Source organism: Schistocerca gregaria, chromosome 6 (genome assembly GCF_023897955.1).
Source record: "Schistocerca gregaria isolate iqSchGreg1 chromosome 6, iqSchGreg1.2, whole genome shotgun sequence".
Taxonomy (NCBI): Eukaryota; Metazoa; Arthropoda; class Insecta; order Orthoptera; family Acrididae; genus Schistocerca; species Schistocerca gregaria.
In genome coordinates this window covers 257,774,134-257,791,801 of record NC_064925.1, presented here as the reverse complement: position 1 = coordinate 257,791,801, position 17,668 = coordinate 257,774,134, and positions in this window count along the sequence as shown.

Below are 17,668 nucleotides of genomic sequence, written 5' to 3'. Positions count from 1 at the left end.
GAAAAAAACGACACAATTCCACTGGAGGATGACTTGATCTTGAGAATGGAGAGGCATGAAAAGCTCAACGAGGTTGTCTACGCCTCAGGATCACCTGGCCGAGCGGTTCTAGGAGCTTCAATCTGGAACCGCGCGATCTCTACGGTCACAGATTCGAAACCTGCCTCGGGCATGGATGTGTGTGACGTCCTTAGTTTCGTTAGGTTTAAGTAGTTCTAAGTTCTAAGGGACTGATGACCTCAGATGTTAAGTGCCATAGAGCCATTTGAACCATTTTTGTTTTCAGTGATTATCTGCATATGTTATGATAATTGTGTATAATTAGTTTATTCACAATTTTTTCTTCATTTGTATTTAAGAGTAAATTGAATTTATTCTACATTATAAATAATTTGTAAAACTTTATTTTGCTATGATAGAGTGAGTTTTATGTGTAGACAGACCGCTTTGCTCGGCTAGGTAAAATTATATTCATCCAAAATTATGCTAAGGAAGAAGTGACAAATGAAATCGGTCGATTGTGATACTCAGTAATGTAGTGACGGACGGACGCGGAAGTGTCGTTTAATTACTGAAGAGAATGACACAATAATAGAAAAAATCGCAAAACCTATAAATAATCATTAGCAGGTAATGACATTTCAGTAATAGATTTGACTAGATAACATATTTAAGAGCTTATAACTGCAAGATCAGAGGTTAATGTAAGCAAATGTGAAATGCTGGTAAATCAGTAACCAGTGAAACCACCAGAACGTTGAAAGCAGTCACGGAACCGTGCATGCATTGTGATGTATAGGTGTCGGATGTCAGTTTACGGGATGGAGTTCCATGACCGTTGGAATTGGTCGGTCAATACAGCGGCATTTAATGCTACACTCCTGGAAATGGAAAAAAGAACACATTGACACCGGTGTGTCAGACCCACCATACTTGCTCTGGACACTGCGAGAGGGCTGTACAAGCAATGATCATACGCACGGCACAGCGGACACACCAACAACCGCGGTGTTGGCCGTCGAATGGCGCTAGCTGCGCAGCATTTGTGCACCGCCGCCGTCAGTGTCAGCCAGTTTGCCGTCGCATACGGAGCTCCATCGCAGTCTTTAACACTGGTAGCATGCCGCGACAGCGTGGACGTGAACCGTATGTGCAGTTGACGAACTTTGAGCGACGGCGTATAGTGGGCATGCTGGAGACCGGGTGGACGTACCGCCGAATTGCTCAACACGTGGGGCGTGAGGTCTCCACAGTACAACGATGTTGCCGCCAGTGGTCGGCGGAAGGTGCACGTGCCCGTCGACCTGGGACCGGACCGCAGCGACGCACGGATGCACGCCAAGACCGTAGGATCCTACGCAGTGCCGTAGGGGACCGCACCGCCACTTCCCAGCAAATTAGGGACACTGCTGCTCCTGGGGTATCGGCGAGGACCATTCGCAACCGTCTCCATGAAGCTGGGCTACGGTCCCGCACACCGTTAGGCCGTCTTCCGCTCACGCCCCAACATCGTGCAGCCCGCCTCCAGTGGTGTCGCGACAGGCGTGAATGGAGGGACGAATGGAAACGTGTCGTCTTCAGCGATGAGAGTCACTTCTGCCTTGGTGCCAATGATGGTCGTATGCGTGTTTGGCGCCGTGCAGGTGAGCGCCACAATCAGGACTGCATACGACCGAGGCACACAGGGCCAACACCCGGCATCAAGGTGTGGGGAGCGATCTCCTACACTGGCCGTACACCTCTGGTGATAGTCGAGGGGACACTAATAGTGCACGGTACATCCCAACCGTCATCGAACCCATCGTTCTACCATTCCTAGACCGGCAAGGGAACTTGCTGTTCCAACAGGACAATGCACGTCTGCATGTATCCCGTGCCACCCAACGTGCTCTAGAAGGTGTAAGTCAACTACCCTGGCCAGCAAGATCTCCGGATCTGTCCCCCATTGAGCATGTTTGGGACTGGATGAAGTGTCGTCTCATGCGGTCTGCACGTCCAGGACGAACGCTGGTTCAACTGAGGCGCCAGGTGGAAATGGCATGGCAAGCCGTTTCACAGGACTATATCCAGCATCTCTACGATCGTCTTCATGGGAGAATAGCAGCCTGCATTGCTGCGAAATGTGGATATACACTGTACTAATGCCGACATTGTGCATGCTCTGTTGCCTGTGTCTATGTGCCTGTGGTTCTGTCAGTGTGATCATGTGATGTATCCGAACCCAGGAATGTGTCAATAAAGTTTCCCCTTCCTGGGACAATGAATTCACGGTGTTCTTATTTCAATTTCAAGGAGTGTATTTGTCAATGACACGGGAATTGTCCGATTATGTTGTCCAATGGAGGCGGATCTGGTGATCGAGAAGGTCAAGACAAACCATAAATCATGTTGGCTTACAAGAGAGGTATGTGGGCAAGCGTTATCCTGTTGGAAAAACTTAGCGGAATGCTCTTCATGGATGGTAATATAACGGGTCGAAGCACCAGACTGAGGCGCAGATTTGCACTCAGGGTGCGTGGGATAACCACGAGAGTGTTCCTGCTGTCATACGAAATAGCAACCCAAACCATAACTCCAGATATGGGTCCAGTGTGCCTAGCACGCAGAGAGTTTGTTTACAGGCCCTCAACGGTCTCCTTCTAACCAACTCACGGCCATTACTGTCATCGAAGCAGAACCAGCTTTCATCGGAAGATATAACACACCTCCACCGACCCTCCAACAAGCTCTCGCCGACGGGTGTCCTTGGTTTGGGGTCAGTGAAATCCACGCTACAGGGCGTCAGGCTCGGAGCTGTTCCTGAAGTAACCTTTTTACAGCAGTTTTTTGTGTGAGTGGGGTGCCAAGTGCTGCTCAGTTTGCTGCTGTAGGTGCAGTATATTGCGCGTGAGCAATACACCGAACACGTTGGCATTCTTCTTGGCAGTGCCATATGGTCACCGAAGTCCGGTCTTCTTGAGGCCGTACACGCTAGTCACCAGAGGTACTAGCGACAATGTACAGTGGCTACTTCCCTGCAAAGTCTTTCTGCAGTATCATAGAAAGGACATCCAACTTCTCGTGGCCGCATTACAAGACATCTTTCGAACTCAGTCAGGGTTGATAGTGGCATCTTTGTCGCCTTAAAGACATTCCTGACTAACATCAACTTGCCACATCCAAACTCAAAGCTAACTAACTCTCACGACCGTTGCTGCGTGTATTTAAACCAAACCTGATTTGCATCCTCATAGTGCCACTGCTCGTGCCAATTCTCTTCTAACAGCGTGGAAGTTGAATAGACGCCTTTCATCTGTCGAAACATGCCTACCAACTTTAGTTTACGTGGTACAACTCCTACTTGTTGTAGCGATTCCTTTCCGTCATTTCGAAGGAATGCAGGTAATTTCTTTGTGGAGAAAGTGAGAGGGTTTTTGTAAAGCAAGTAATAACAGTAATAATCACGAGGAAGTAGTTGGTTTATGCAAAGACCTAAGAGCGCAGGAATTTCCAGAAAGCTATTATTGCAATGTCGATGTGGTTTCACTATTGGCCATTGAAATTGCTACACCGCGATAAAAGACATGCTACAGACGCGAAATTTTACCAGCAGGAATAAGATGCTGTGATATGCATATGATTAGCTTTTCAGAGCATTCACACAAGGTTGGCGACGGTGGAGACAACTAAATGTGCTGACATGAGGAAAGTTACCAAGCGATTTCCCATACACAAACAGTTGTTGACCGGGATTGCCTGGTGAAACGTTCTTGTGATGCCACGTCTAAGGAGGAGCAATGTATCATCACGTTTCCGACTTTAATGAAGGTCGGATTGTACCCTATCGCGATTGCGGTTCATCGTATCGCGACATTGCTGCTCGCGTTGGTCGAGATCCAATGACTGTTAGCAGAATATGGAATCGGTGGATTGAGGAGGGTAATACGGATCGCCGTGCAGGATCCCAACGGCCTCGCATCACTGTCAGTCGACATGACAGGCATGTTATCCGCATGGCTGTAACGGATCGTGCAGCCACGTCTCGATCCCTGAGTCAACAGATGGGGACGTTTGCAAGACAATAAACATCTGCACACAGCTCGACGACGTTTGCAGCAGCATGGACTATCAGCTCGGAGACCTGGCTGCGGTTACCCTTGACGCGACTGCGATGGTGTACTCGACGACGAACCTGGGTGCACGAGTGGCAAAACGTCAGTTTTCAGATGAATCCAGGCTCTGTTTACAGCATCATGATGGTCGCATCCGTGTTTGGCGACATCGCGGTGAACGTACATTGGGCGCGTGTATTTGTCATCGCCATACTGGCGTATCACCCGGCGTGATGGCATGGGATGCCATTGGTTGCACGGCACTTTGAACAGTGGAAGTTACATTTCAGATTTGTTACGACCCGTGGCTCTACCCTTCATTCGATCCCTGCGAAACCCTACATTTCATCAGGATAACGCACGACCGTATGTTACAGGTCCTGTACGGGCCTTTCTGGATACAGAAAATGTTCGACTGCGGCCCTGGCCAGCGCATTTTCCAGATCTCTCACCAATTGAAAATGTCTGGCCAATGGTGGCCGAGCAACTGGCTCGTCACAATACGCCAGTCACTACTCGTGAGGAACTGTGATATCGTGTTGAAGCTGCATGGGCAGATTTTCCTCTAACGCCATCCAAGCTCGGTTTGGCTCAATGGCCAGGTGTATCAAGACGGTTGTTACGGCCAGAGGTGGTCGTTCTGTTTACTGATTCCTCGGGATCTATGCACCCAAATTGTGTGAAAATGTAATCACATGTCAGTTCTAGTATAATATGTATTTGTCCAATGAATATCCTTTTATGATCTTCCTTTTCTTCTTGGCGTAGCAATTTTAATGGCCAGTAGTGTAAATAGTAAGAGACGTAGCCCTTCTGTTCCTTGCAAAAAAAGAGGCGACGCAAAAGGGGAAATAAAATAAAAGAAGATAGTAAGGATTAAGATTCAAGAAGCTGGAAAGGACGCCGTGCGTTTTAAAGTGACGCTTCCAGGACGGACAGTTGCTTTGGCCCCTCGGTCGAATCTGCCCGGGTGAATAACGAGGAGGAGGAGCTGTCTCACGGCCAGGCTGTCTGTTGTTTTTTCGCGGATCTCACACTCCGCTAGATGAATACCAAGCTGATGCAAAAGCTCCGTCTGAGTTACACGAATCGTGTACGGTTAGCAAACTATAGAACTCTTTCACACACATCACGGTACACGCAGACAGCTGGAGTACACACATTTCGTCGCGGGAAGTAACAGGTTAGTTACACGAAGGGCATATGGCCACCCACTACATTCATTACGCGAAATCCGTTCACAACCATACCGATCCTGAGGGGCTGTGGGTACAAACGCACAAGAAAGGAGAAGGAATAATATTCAAGACTGTAAAATTCGGTGGATGATCATCATAGAACAAGAGAAGAATCAAGACATCTAAATGTAAGCGATTATACAATGACTTCATTGTGTATACTGGAGAGTTACAGGCTTTATTTTTGTTGAGCAGAGACCGTGAACTATAGCGGTTATAAGGAAGGACTGGTTAGCGACATTTCATATTTAGTGCATTGGGATGTGAGCGGTATATGCGATGTAAAATTAGCTATTGTGAAGCCCAAAGTGCACATTATCTGAAAAGTGAAAGTTTAAAATAAAGTCAGTGCCGTGGTACTGAAACACCTCGCTACGTGGGCGTTCACTGTTGTACATGAAACAGTGTTCTTATCTCAGACCCAGCACATCTTTGTCCCACAGCCTTTCTACATAAATCTTAACGGGCTTCAACGGTCAGTGTGGTGTTGCGAGACAGCGCATAAGTGCTGCAGTGGTAATTACTTTCATTTTCTAAATTAGTATTTTTATGTCTATAAGATAGCTTGCCACGATATTCCCGTCGTCATACTTCACTGATAACATGCGACTTGCTATGAGAACAGCGATTATCGGCTCTACAAATTATCTTACAATTAGGCAAGCAACTAACCGATAAATCTCTGGGCGGTGGAAACTGTTTGCTACATCTCAGTATATCGCTGGAATACAGGTTTCTATTAGCGCAATTACCTGTTGGATGTGAGGGCCAGTTCACACCAAGTAAACCAAATATGTAATTCAAACAACATTCACAATAAAATGACGAAGTTTAATAAATACTTAGTTTAAAAATTAATTTACACATTAGCAATAAAGGAATTGTAATTCTTCATGCTTTCCCGGCGATCTGTTGACAACTTGAATATTCGGGAATCCAGCCGGATGTTCGCGTCGTTCTCGCACGATATTTCAACAGCGTGCCTCGCTGTCTTCTTCAGGTGCTACCTGAGACTGGTCCTTGGGTCGATCGAGTCCAGTATTTATGCCTGGGAGGAGCTGGGCGTTCCCTAATCGGTCCGCGCCAAGTCGAGTGTTCCATCTGAGGTCCGCGCCCGCCAGACGCAGCTACATTGTCCCTCTCTGGTCGCTGGTGTTCCCTCCGCCGTCCGCGCCCGGCCTGGAGATCGTCTGAAGTCGAGTTCCTGATCTGGGGTGTGTCAGATCTGGTCTCAAATGTCCAACACCTTGTCTCACGTCTGTTCCCTCGGTCTCCACTTATATTTCTTGCAGAATCCCGGAGTGTCGTGCGTTGAGTTTTCACAAGCTCAAGCGCAGGATTCCAGGCAGTGCTGATTTGGTATCCCGAGTCACGGTTGATTAGATTGTCTGTGACCTTAATCTCAATTGCTTCTTTAATGACACTGTCCCAAAATCTTGAGGTCTGTGTCACAATCTTGGTGTCATTGTAATCCATTGAATGACCAAGTTCCAGACAATGCTCTGCTATGGCTGATTTAGTTGCCTGCGTGAGTCTGGTATGTCTCTGGTGTTCTTTACACCTGATGTCCACAGTTCTGGTGGTCTGGCCAATGTATGACATCCCACACTGGCATGGTATGTTGTAAATACCTGGCTTGCGTAGCCCCAGGTCATCTTTTACGTTCCCCAGCATAGCTGTTGAAATATCCTGCGAGAACGACGCGAACATCCGGCTTGATTCCCGAATATCCAAGTTGTCAATAAAGGAATTACTTAAATACTGGTTGTAAACCATGTACCAAATCATTTATTCACGAATCTATACAGAGCCGCCATCGTTGGTTCAAATGGCTCTGAACACTATGAGACTCAACATCTGAGGTCATCAGTCCCCTAGAACTTAGAACTACTTAAACCTAACTAACCTAAGGACATCACACACATCCATGCCCGAGGCTGGATTCGAACCTGCGACCGTAGCGGTCGCGCGGTTCCTGACTGTAGCGCCTAGAACCGCTCGGGAACCACGGCTGGCAGCCGCCATTGGGAAGAATAATTAATTTAGAATTGACTGGTAACAAAATTACTTGAATCTTGAAACTTCCTGGCAGATTAAAACTGTGTACCGGACCGAGAACTCGAACTCGGGACCTTTGCCTTTCGCGGGAAAGTTCTCTACCATCTGAACTATCCAAGCACGATTCACGCCCCGTACTCACAGCTTCACTTCTGCCAGTACCTCGTCTCCTTGAACCTTGTTAGTAACATTTACAAAAATCTCTTAAACATGCATCCTTGTGTAGGCACCTTCGGCGATAAGAAAGAGCTATGTATCCTGTCGTCGTAACAAGATCACACAGGCGGTCCCGATGGCTCGGATGGAAAGGCAGTTGCACACAGTCACAACAAAACATTAACTTCAGCATTAAATTTCACTTATAGGCAGAGTACGATAATTTAAGATAAAAAAAATTAAACACCTTAATGTATTGAATGAGTAGACAGAAGAGCGTTAATGTTCACAGTAAAAAGAATTTGTATACTGTGTAAGTAGCCTGTTTATGTGTCTGTATGTCGGCAGTGGGATAGACTGCATTAATAACTCTGACAGCGCTCCGCGCCCTCTGTGAGAAACTCTGTGTGCCTCGTCGGACTCGCAGCTGAAGCTGAATAACCAGCAGTGATGGACGTTGGATGTTAATACACTACTGGCCATTAAAATTGCTACACCAAGAAGATGGCGTGCTAAAGGCGCGAAATTTAACCTACAGGAAGAAGATGCTGTGATATGCAAATGATTAGCTTTTCAGAGCATTCACACAAGGTTGGCGACGGTGGCGACACCTACAACGTGCTGACATGAGGAAAGTTTCCAACCGATTTCTCATACACAAACAGCAGTTGACCGGCGTTGCCTCGTTAAACGTTGTTGTGATGCTTCTTGTAACGAGGAGAAATGCGTACCACCACGTTTCCGACTTTGATAAAGGTCGGATTGTAGCCTATCGCGATTGTGGTTTAACCTATCACGACACTGCTGCTCGCGTTGGTCGAGATCCAATGACTGTTAGCAGAATATGGAATCGGTGGGTTCAAGGGGGTAATACGGAACGCCTTGCTGGATCGCAAGGGCCGTGTATCACTAGTATCGGAGATGAAAGGCATTTACCAGCATGTCTGTAACGGATCGTGCAGCCACGTCTCGATCCCAGAGTCAACAGATGGGGACGTTTGCAAGACAATAAACATCTGCACGAACAGTTCGACGTCGTTTTCAACAGCATGGACTTTCCAGCTCGGAGACCATGGCTGCGGTTACCCTTGACGCTGCAGCACAGACAGGAGCACCTGCGATGGTGTACTCAACGACGACCCTGGGTACACGAATGCCAGAACGTCATATTTTGGATGAATCCAGGTTCTGTTTACAGCATCATGATGGTCGCATCCGTGTTTGGTGACATCGCGGTGAACGTTCATTGGAAGTGTGTATTCGTTATCGCCATACTGGCGTATCACCTGCCGGTCCTTTCTGGATACAGAAAATGTTCGACGACTGTCCTGGCCAGCACATTCTCCATATCCCTCACCTTACAGAAAACGTCTCGTCAATGGTGGCCGAGCAACAAGCTCGTCACAATACGCCAGTCCCTACTCTTCATGAACTGTGGTATCGTGTTGAAGCTGCATGGGCAGCTATACCTGTACACGCCATCCAATCTCTGTTTGACTCAATGCCCAGGGGTATTTACGGCCAGAGGTGGTTTTGTGGGTACTGATTCCTCGGGATTTATGCACCCAAATTGCGTGAAAAAGTAATGACATGTCATTTCTTGTATAATATATTTGTGCAATGAATACCTTTTTATCATATGAATTTCTTCTTGGTGTAGCAATTTTAATGGACAGTAGTGTAGTTAGCAGAGATGGAGGTTAGAGGTCTGAAGTGGTAATGCCAGTTGACGGTCTGGACGTATCCGTCATAGAGATTTAAAGTCATTGACGACTATATAATTTTTTGCAGCTCAATGTCACGGACTATCATACATTTTTTTGAACTGCATGTCACATTATTAAGGTAAAATTTGCTAAGTACATTGTTTACCCTGCAACAAAATCTGCTCTCTGCTAACCACATCCCTATTAGTAGTTAGAGCCAACAGTAGCTAGAATTTTTTTATTTAGCTGGCTATATTGGTGCTTGCTGTATCTCTGTAGTTCGTGTAATGAAGATTTTATGTGAGGTAAGTGACTTGTGACTTGTGTGGTTTATGGTTATTATTTCTTCTAATTCAGGGCCACTCTTTTGTGTTAATTATTTGAGCAGTCAGAGTGCGTGTCGTTGTATATTGCGGGTCATAAATGAATAGAGTAATTTTGAGCGCTATTTATCAGGAACAGTTCTGTAGGACAGAAATGGAATGATGAAGTCAAGCAAAGAGACACTACTTCAGTTTCACTCAGTAGTTTCAGAATAAAATTAAGAAGTTTCATCTTTTCATTTATTTCAGTCAAAATAAGTAAAATCTTAATAGAGAAGTTTCAGCTGAAGTTTAACGGCCAGCAAGCATCTGCCCTTACAACATTGAATGTCTTTCAGGAGATTCCCGTACGCTTCCAGGAAACCTCCTGTTTGAACAGCAGATATCATTAGACCTAAACAAGTATACTATTTAAAAAAACAGACGTAGGTTCAGGATGTTCTTTATTAACTTAAGAACGACGCGTTTTGCCCTAATAGGGCATTATCATGTTATCTGGAGATATAGGGGACGACTATATTACAATAAACCCGGTTTGATCCTATTCTGGACTACTATAAAAGCAAGACAGGCTTCAAAAACAGGTCGAATAAAAATATATAGAGAAATGAAACGTAGTGAACTCACGTTAAAAGATCAGAAATTGTCTGCCTAAAAGCATCCGTCAAGTATGCATCATACTGCAAAAAATACAATAAAGGGGCAATCTTAATGGAAAAATATTAAAAATTAATGAAATAAAATCTCCGGGACCAGGCATGAGTAGAGAGCGAAGAAGAAACCAAAAATGCGTAGTACCTCACGGAGGCGACGATAGGTATAGCAGCGCAGAACAGGACCCAGCGCGCAGAACAGGACCCAGCGCGCAAACCGTACAACACTACATCGGCCGCAGAGGCCCGTCCGTATTCATATACAGGGTGTTACAAAAAGGTAAAGAAAATATGTTATGTGGACAGGTGTCCGGAAACGCTTACTTTCCATGTCAGAGCTGATTTTATTACTTCTCTTCAAATCACATTAATCATGGAATGGAGACAGATAGCAACAGAACGCACCAGCGTGACTTCAAACACTTTGTTACAGGAAATGTTCAAAATGTCATCCGTTACCGAGGCTACATGCATCCACCCTCCGTCGCATGGAATCCCTGATGCACTGATGCAGCCCTGGAGAATGGCGTATTGTATCACAGCCGTCCACAATTCGAGCACGAAGAGTCTCTACATTTGGAACCCCCATAAATGAAAGTCAAGAGGGCTGAGGTCAGGAGAGCGTGGAGGCCATGGAATTGGTCCGCCTCTACCAATCCATCGGTCACCGAATCTGTTGTTGAGAAGCGTACGAACACTTCGACTGAAATGTGCAGGAGCTCCAGCGTGCCTGAACCACATGTTGTGTCGTACTTGTAAAGGTACATGTTCTAGCAGCACAGGTAGAGTATCCCGTATGAAATCATGATAACGTGCTCCATTGAGCGTAGGTAGAAGAGCAAACTGACGAAACTAAAATGAGCTCTAACATGGAAATCAAGCGTTTCCGCACACAGGTCCACGTAACATATTTTCCTTATTTGTGTGTGAGGAATGTTTCCTGAAAGTTTGACCGTACCTTATTGTAACACCATGCATACACATGGGAGATAGGAGCTCCTGGAAAATATTGCGCAAGCAGTGATGACAGACGCTTCTGTCGGGTTTACAGTGTGATAACGGCGTAATACTCAAGTAATAATGGATAAATTAGGAAATAAATAAATCGTAAGAGGTTATATGGGAATATACACAATGCAGGACATGCCGCATCAAAAGCTTTGCACAGAGACATACGAAAACCTTATGCTCAAAAGCGCTTTAACAGAATAACATAATAGAACACGTGAAGCAGTAAAATAAAGATTAGACTACAAATCTTTGGCTAGAAGGTAACAATGCCGAAAATATAAAACACAATTGCAGACACATGAGAAGCGACAGAGGCCCTGGTAATAAAAAGCTAAAAACAAATAAACTGATTAAAATAGAATACATACAATCGTAGCAAACCTGTTTCTTGCTTGATAACTGATAACGTTAGGCGACTCACCCTGTATATCGAAGTAGGTACATGGGTGTCACTGTCACATTTGTATCAGATTCGATATATATGTTTGGGAGTGTACATGCGACAGTTACTTCTCCTACCACAGACTACAAAAAGGCTGAACTGAGGCAGTAGTAGTATTGAGTCATTTAAGAGAAACCGTAGCATTTGGAAGATTGACTGTTACTGACAGTGAAAGAAGTCACTCAAATAGATAGAATCAGTATCCCAGGGTTAAGGGTTAGATACGCAGATAGTCAACCATGTTATTACTGGCCGGGGTGGCCGAGAGGTTCTAGGAGCTACAGTGTGGAACCGCGTGACCGCTACGGTCGCAGGTTCGAATCCTTCCTCGGGCATGGATGTGCGTGAAGTCCTTAGGTTAGTTAGGTTTAAGTAGTTCTAGGGGACTGATGACCTCAGAAGTTAAGTCCCATGGTGCTCAGAGCCATTTGAACCAAGCCACTTTCAGGATCACCAGTTACCGCAATTGTTTCATTTAAAAAGAAATTTGTGATGCATGACTCAAATTGTTGGTTTTATTCGTCAACTATTACAGCAAACACTACACTGTACATTTCTTTATCGTTGTAAACTCAATCCGCTGTGAACGTATTCAGACAAAATCTTGCAGTGAATAATACACTCCTGGAAATGGAAAAAAGAACACATTGACACCGGTGTGTCAGACCCATTATACTTGCTCCGGACACTGTGAGAGGGCTGTACAAGCAATGATCACACGCACAGCACAGCGGGCACACCAGGAACCGCGGTGATGGCCGTCGAATTTCGCTAGCTGCGCAGCATTTGTGCACCGCTGCCGTCAGTGTCAGCCAGTTTGCCGTGGCATACGGAGCTCCATCGCAGTCTTTAACGCTGGTAGCATGCCGCGACAGCGTGGACGTGAGCCGTATGTGCAGTTGACGGACTTTGAGCGAGGGCGTATAGTGGGCATGCGGGAGGCCGGGTGGACGTACCGCCGAATTGCTCAACACGTGGGGCGTGAGGTCTCCACAGTACATTGATGTTGTCGCCAGTGGTCGGCGGAAGGTGCACGTGCCCGTCGACCTGGGACCGGACCGCAGCGACGCACGGATGCACGCCAAGACCGTAGGATTCTACGTAGTGCCGCAGGGGACCGCACCGCCACTTCCCAGAAAATTAGGGACACTGTTGCTCCTGGGGTATCGGCGAGGACCATTCGCAACCGTCTCCATGAAGCTGGGCTACGGTCCCGCACACCGTTAGGCCGTCTTCCGCTCACGCCCCAACATCGTGCAGCCCGCCTCCAGTGGTGTCGCGACAGGCGTGAATGGAGGGACGAATGGAGACGTGTCGTCTTCAGCGATGAGAGTCGCTTCTGCCTTGGTGCCAATGATGGTCGTATGCGTGTTTGGCGCCGTGCAAGTGAGCGCCACAATCAGGACTGCATACGACCGAGGCACACAAGGCCAACACCCGGCATCATGGTGTGGGGAGCGATCTCCTACACTGGCCGTACACCTCTTGTGATCGTCGAGGGGACACTGAATAGTGCACGGTACATCCAAACCGTCATCGAACCCATCGTTCTACCATTCCTAGACCGGCAAGGGAACTTGCTGTTCCAACAGGACAATGCACGTCCGCATGTATCCCGTGCCACCCAACGTGCTCTAGAAGGTGTAAGTCAACTACCCTGGCCAGCAAGATCTCCGGATCTGTCCCCCATTGAGCATGTTTGGGACTGGATGAAACGTCGTCTCACGCGGTCTGCACGTCCAGCACGAACGCTGGTCCAACTGAGGCGCCAGGTGGAAATGGCATGGCAAGCCGTTCCACAGGACTACATCCAGCATCTCTACGATCGTCTCCATGGGAGAATAGCAGCCTGCATTGCTGCGAAAGGTGGATATACACTGTACTAGTGCCGACATTGTGTATGCTCTGTTGCCTGTGTCTATGTGCCTGTGGTTCTGTCAGTGTGATCATGTGATGTATCTGACCCCAGGAATGTGTCAATAAAGTTTCCCCTTATTGGGACAATGAATTCACGGTGTTCTTATTTCAATTTCCAGGAGTATATATACAGTACGTGCATTGTCATAAGCGCTACACACGCATTATTGTGTTTGTGGTGGCCGTAATTCAGTGCGGCTTGCAACAGTCTGTGTCCTGACCTTAGTGTTTACAATGATTTGTCGTTTTACATTCCGTCTTCCCTGTCTTTTATTTTGGTGTATTATCGTTGACACATAAAAGTCCTTGAACAGTTACACAAACCTGTGAGTAGTTTGGAGTTAGCAGCGATGTTTAATAGGGGAACATCAACAATAACACACATAAAGAAACACGTCCTCCGTTTTAAACTTTATGGCTGTTCTTGAGACTGGAGTTGGGGATTCGTCGAGAAAAGCCAAGAAAGCAGCAGGAAACAAAGAGCTTGACGAGACCTTACCCAAGTGGTTCTTACAGAAGCGAGTATTGGGAAACCCTATTTCAGAATCGACTGTTTGCTAAAAGGCAGTGCTATTAGCCGAGAATGTCGACAATTTGTCTTCATTTAAAGTGCATAATGGCTGGCTGCGGAATTTCAAGGCAAGGCACAGTATTCGTAAGCTGGATATTAGTGGTGAAAAACTGTCAGCAGAACGTTTTATTGATAAATTCTAAACTGATTCTGAATTTTTATACAATCCAGATGAGGCAGGAGGTATTTGCAAGGCTTTGTGCGAAACAACTTTAGATTAGAAAAGGCCATGAGATGAGCAAACACAGATGAACTGTGCTGACCCTACGGGAAACCAGAAAAGAAACTGCTTCTAATTGTAGGAAAATCGAGAAACCCATGGACTTCCAAAATTGTTAAGTAACTTCCCATCTTTTACAAGAATTAACCAAAGCCTGGATGATTGCTACTTGTTTTGAGAATTGTAAGATTCAGTTTTCATAATTGCAGTAAATACTAGAAGTCCATAGCGGGTCTTGATACTTATAAGTTCTGGGGGACTGAAGAGCTCAGATGTTAAGTCCCATAGTGCTCAGAACATTTGATCCATTTTTGTACTGCAGAATATCCAAGTAACACTGTTTTCTAGTCATTAAATTAATATTACAGTACCACATATACACAAATTTACCTTTCTTGAGAAAAAGAAATGAATTGTTTACATGGTGTGTCAAATTATTCGGTTATTTCAGTACCGGTACCCAGAATGAGCCTGGTCCCATGAAAATCGAGTAAATGGAATTCTATTGTAATTTCCTAAAGACGCTTTCCCGGTAAGTCGGAGTGGAAGGAAAGAAGCCTCTCTCTTAAGAAGGCGTCGTGCAGCTGTATTTGTCTATTTACACAGATGTATTTTGCTTTCATTCTTGGTTCATTTGAATATCACCGTATTCATCTCTCTACAATGACCATGTGATCACTGGTTTCTGTATCTGCCATAACGTTCTCTAATTGCTCAGGATTGTTTCTCACTAAGATGTCATGATATCGCAAAGATTTGCACTTCACGTGGGCTCCGAAACTAATTTCTGAAAATAAGTTTCGGAGAGAGCATGTAGTACAGCTTCGAATGATGTTTTACGCCTGCCACTTACTTTACAAACGCATTTCCACAACATATATTGAAGTCACAACCATCTGTAATTTTATGAGTCGAGTATCTATTCGATATCAGACTCAAATTTTCCTTGAACAATCTGTGCAAGGGTTTGGTAAAGTACACGTAAGTCAAACCTGCAGATTCATATTCTGACAATAATTTGCTTCGTATTTATACATTTAATGTTTAAAATATTTTCTGTAAGTAGTGTCCCATATTTTCTAAATACTAGAGGAATATCTTTTGTTAATGACCAGAAAGAAGCAATGAGGATATGTGAATTAATTTCGAGACTAGTTTTGATCATTTTATTATTTTCTGTCTAGTAATACATAAATGGAAACGTCAGAGTTTACGTTCCCCGAAAGTCTGTGCAAATAATTATCGGAATTTGTCATTGCTTGTTTACTGTGACCAGTTTTCGTAAGCCTGTGTCAAGCTAAGTGTGTTTAAAAATTTTCTGATACAGTGACAGGTTATCTGATTGCCTTATCACTAGTGTACTTGTGTGTACAGCCATAGCGACTTTTGTCAATGTGAGTGTGCATTTGAAAGTCTCGTGACTTTTTGAGGAGGAGGGGGAGGGAATACGGGTTCGTGAGGCTTGCCTGGACAGATTGGGTCGTAAAAACATTAACCACAGGAGCCAAGGAGCCAGGCACGAGTCCGCCACAAATTATCAATACAGCTACACGATGATGAAAAGTGAAGGATTTATTTGTGTGTTATGTGTTGACACCACTGATGTCAAAATGGCTCAGCAAAAGATGTCAGTCGGGATTCGATGTTACCATATAACTGACATTTCCCACTAGAAACTAATAGTGTGATGTACCTCGAAAGGTCCGTAGGACTGTTTCACATGTTTGATCGGAAGGTCCTAATTGCAAATGGTGCTTTTGTCAGCACTGAAGCTGGTTGATACGGGGTTGCGAACGGACCAGTGGGTTCTTAGAGCACTTAGGATACTTAAGCCCCGCCAGAACCAACACCTCCGACTTCTACGGTGCTGAATAGCTTCTGGTTGGGTCCTGTGGCAGTTTGTAACGCATGGCCAAAGAGCTGTTGTAAAGGAGCCTTGTGTACCTGGACAGTTACCATGATAAAGTTCGCTCGATGTAACTGCTCAACAGCAGTAACCTGTGTCCGTCACAAATAAAGAGGTATCATGTATATGTGGGCTTGTAATTACTGGACTATATAGGATTAGAATATTTTCCTGCTGTTCGCAGAGTTTCAAATAAAGTACAGAACTGAAGATGGAATTCTATTAATCTCTTCGGTTTATATACTGATTTGCTGCGTGTGATGTTTGAAGAACGGTGTCCACTCGAGTAGGTCACGGAGGCCGTATTGAGGTGTTCATGAATGTCTTCGCCCTTTCTGACTTGTGTAAAACTTTTATGCCTAGGTTTCAATGAATTGCTTTTCGGAAGTTACAGTACAGCGAGCTACTGCAGGAACTTAGCCACTGTTCCAGGCAGTGGTAGCATAGAGTGGTTCTCTGTGGTCCTCTGGGTGCCGGACAAAGATAATAATAATTACATAAAAAGTTAAGTTCTTGTAGTCTAAGAATAGAGATTTATTTTGTGCAGAGTTTGTCTTCTTATGTTTGTGTTGTAGGTACACTATCGTTTTTATTCCAGGTGGAAACAAGACATGTGCTGGCCACTTCCAGCACAAGCTGCGGATACGTGACGAGGCAGAGGAATTGAGTGCTGCGCGGCTATTCGAGACCTTAGAGCCAACGACGTTGCAGTAGTGGTAACACCGGTTCTCATCAGATCACCGAAGTTAAGCTCTGTCGGTCAGGGATGGGTGACCATCCGGTCTTCCGAGCGCTGCTGGCAAGCGGAGTGCACTCAGCCCTTGTGAAGCAAACCGAGGAGCTACTTGATAGAGAAGTAGTGGCTCCGGTCTCGCAAACTGACATACGGCCGGGAGAGCGGTGTGCTGACCACACGCCCCTCCGTATCCGCATCCAGGGACGCCTGTGGATGAGGATGACACGGCGGCCGGTAGGCACCGTTGGACCCTCCAAGGCCTGTTGGAATGGAGTTAAGTTTTAGTTTTTTTATTCGAGGTCTTGGGCTGTTCAGTACAAGTCACTCCAGACGATGCTGGAGAGGTAGGTGCATCCTTGAGTGATTTTTCTGCCGAGCTTGCTGGTGTGTAGGAAAATACTGATTTCCTCGAGGCTAATAAGCATTGCTGGGCTCATATTTTTCGAGTATAAGTTCAAATCTATCAGCTGTGCAGCCAAGAATAAAGTCATGCAACTGCAAGTAAGACTCGATGTATTAGAATGTCAGAACGTGCCGTTTCATAGTAAGTAGGAAACCTTTTACGTGAGTGAAGTTGTAAATCCAGAGGCAGCTGACGTATATCGGGGGAGGATGGCGGTGAGATAACACAACAGTTTAA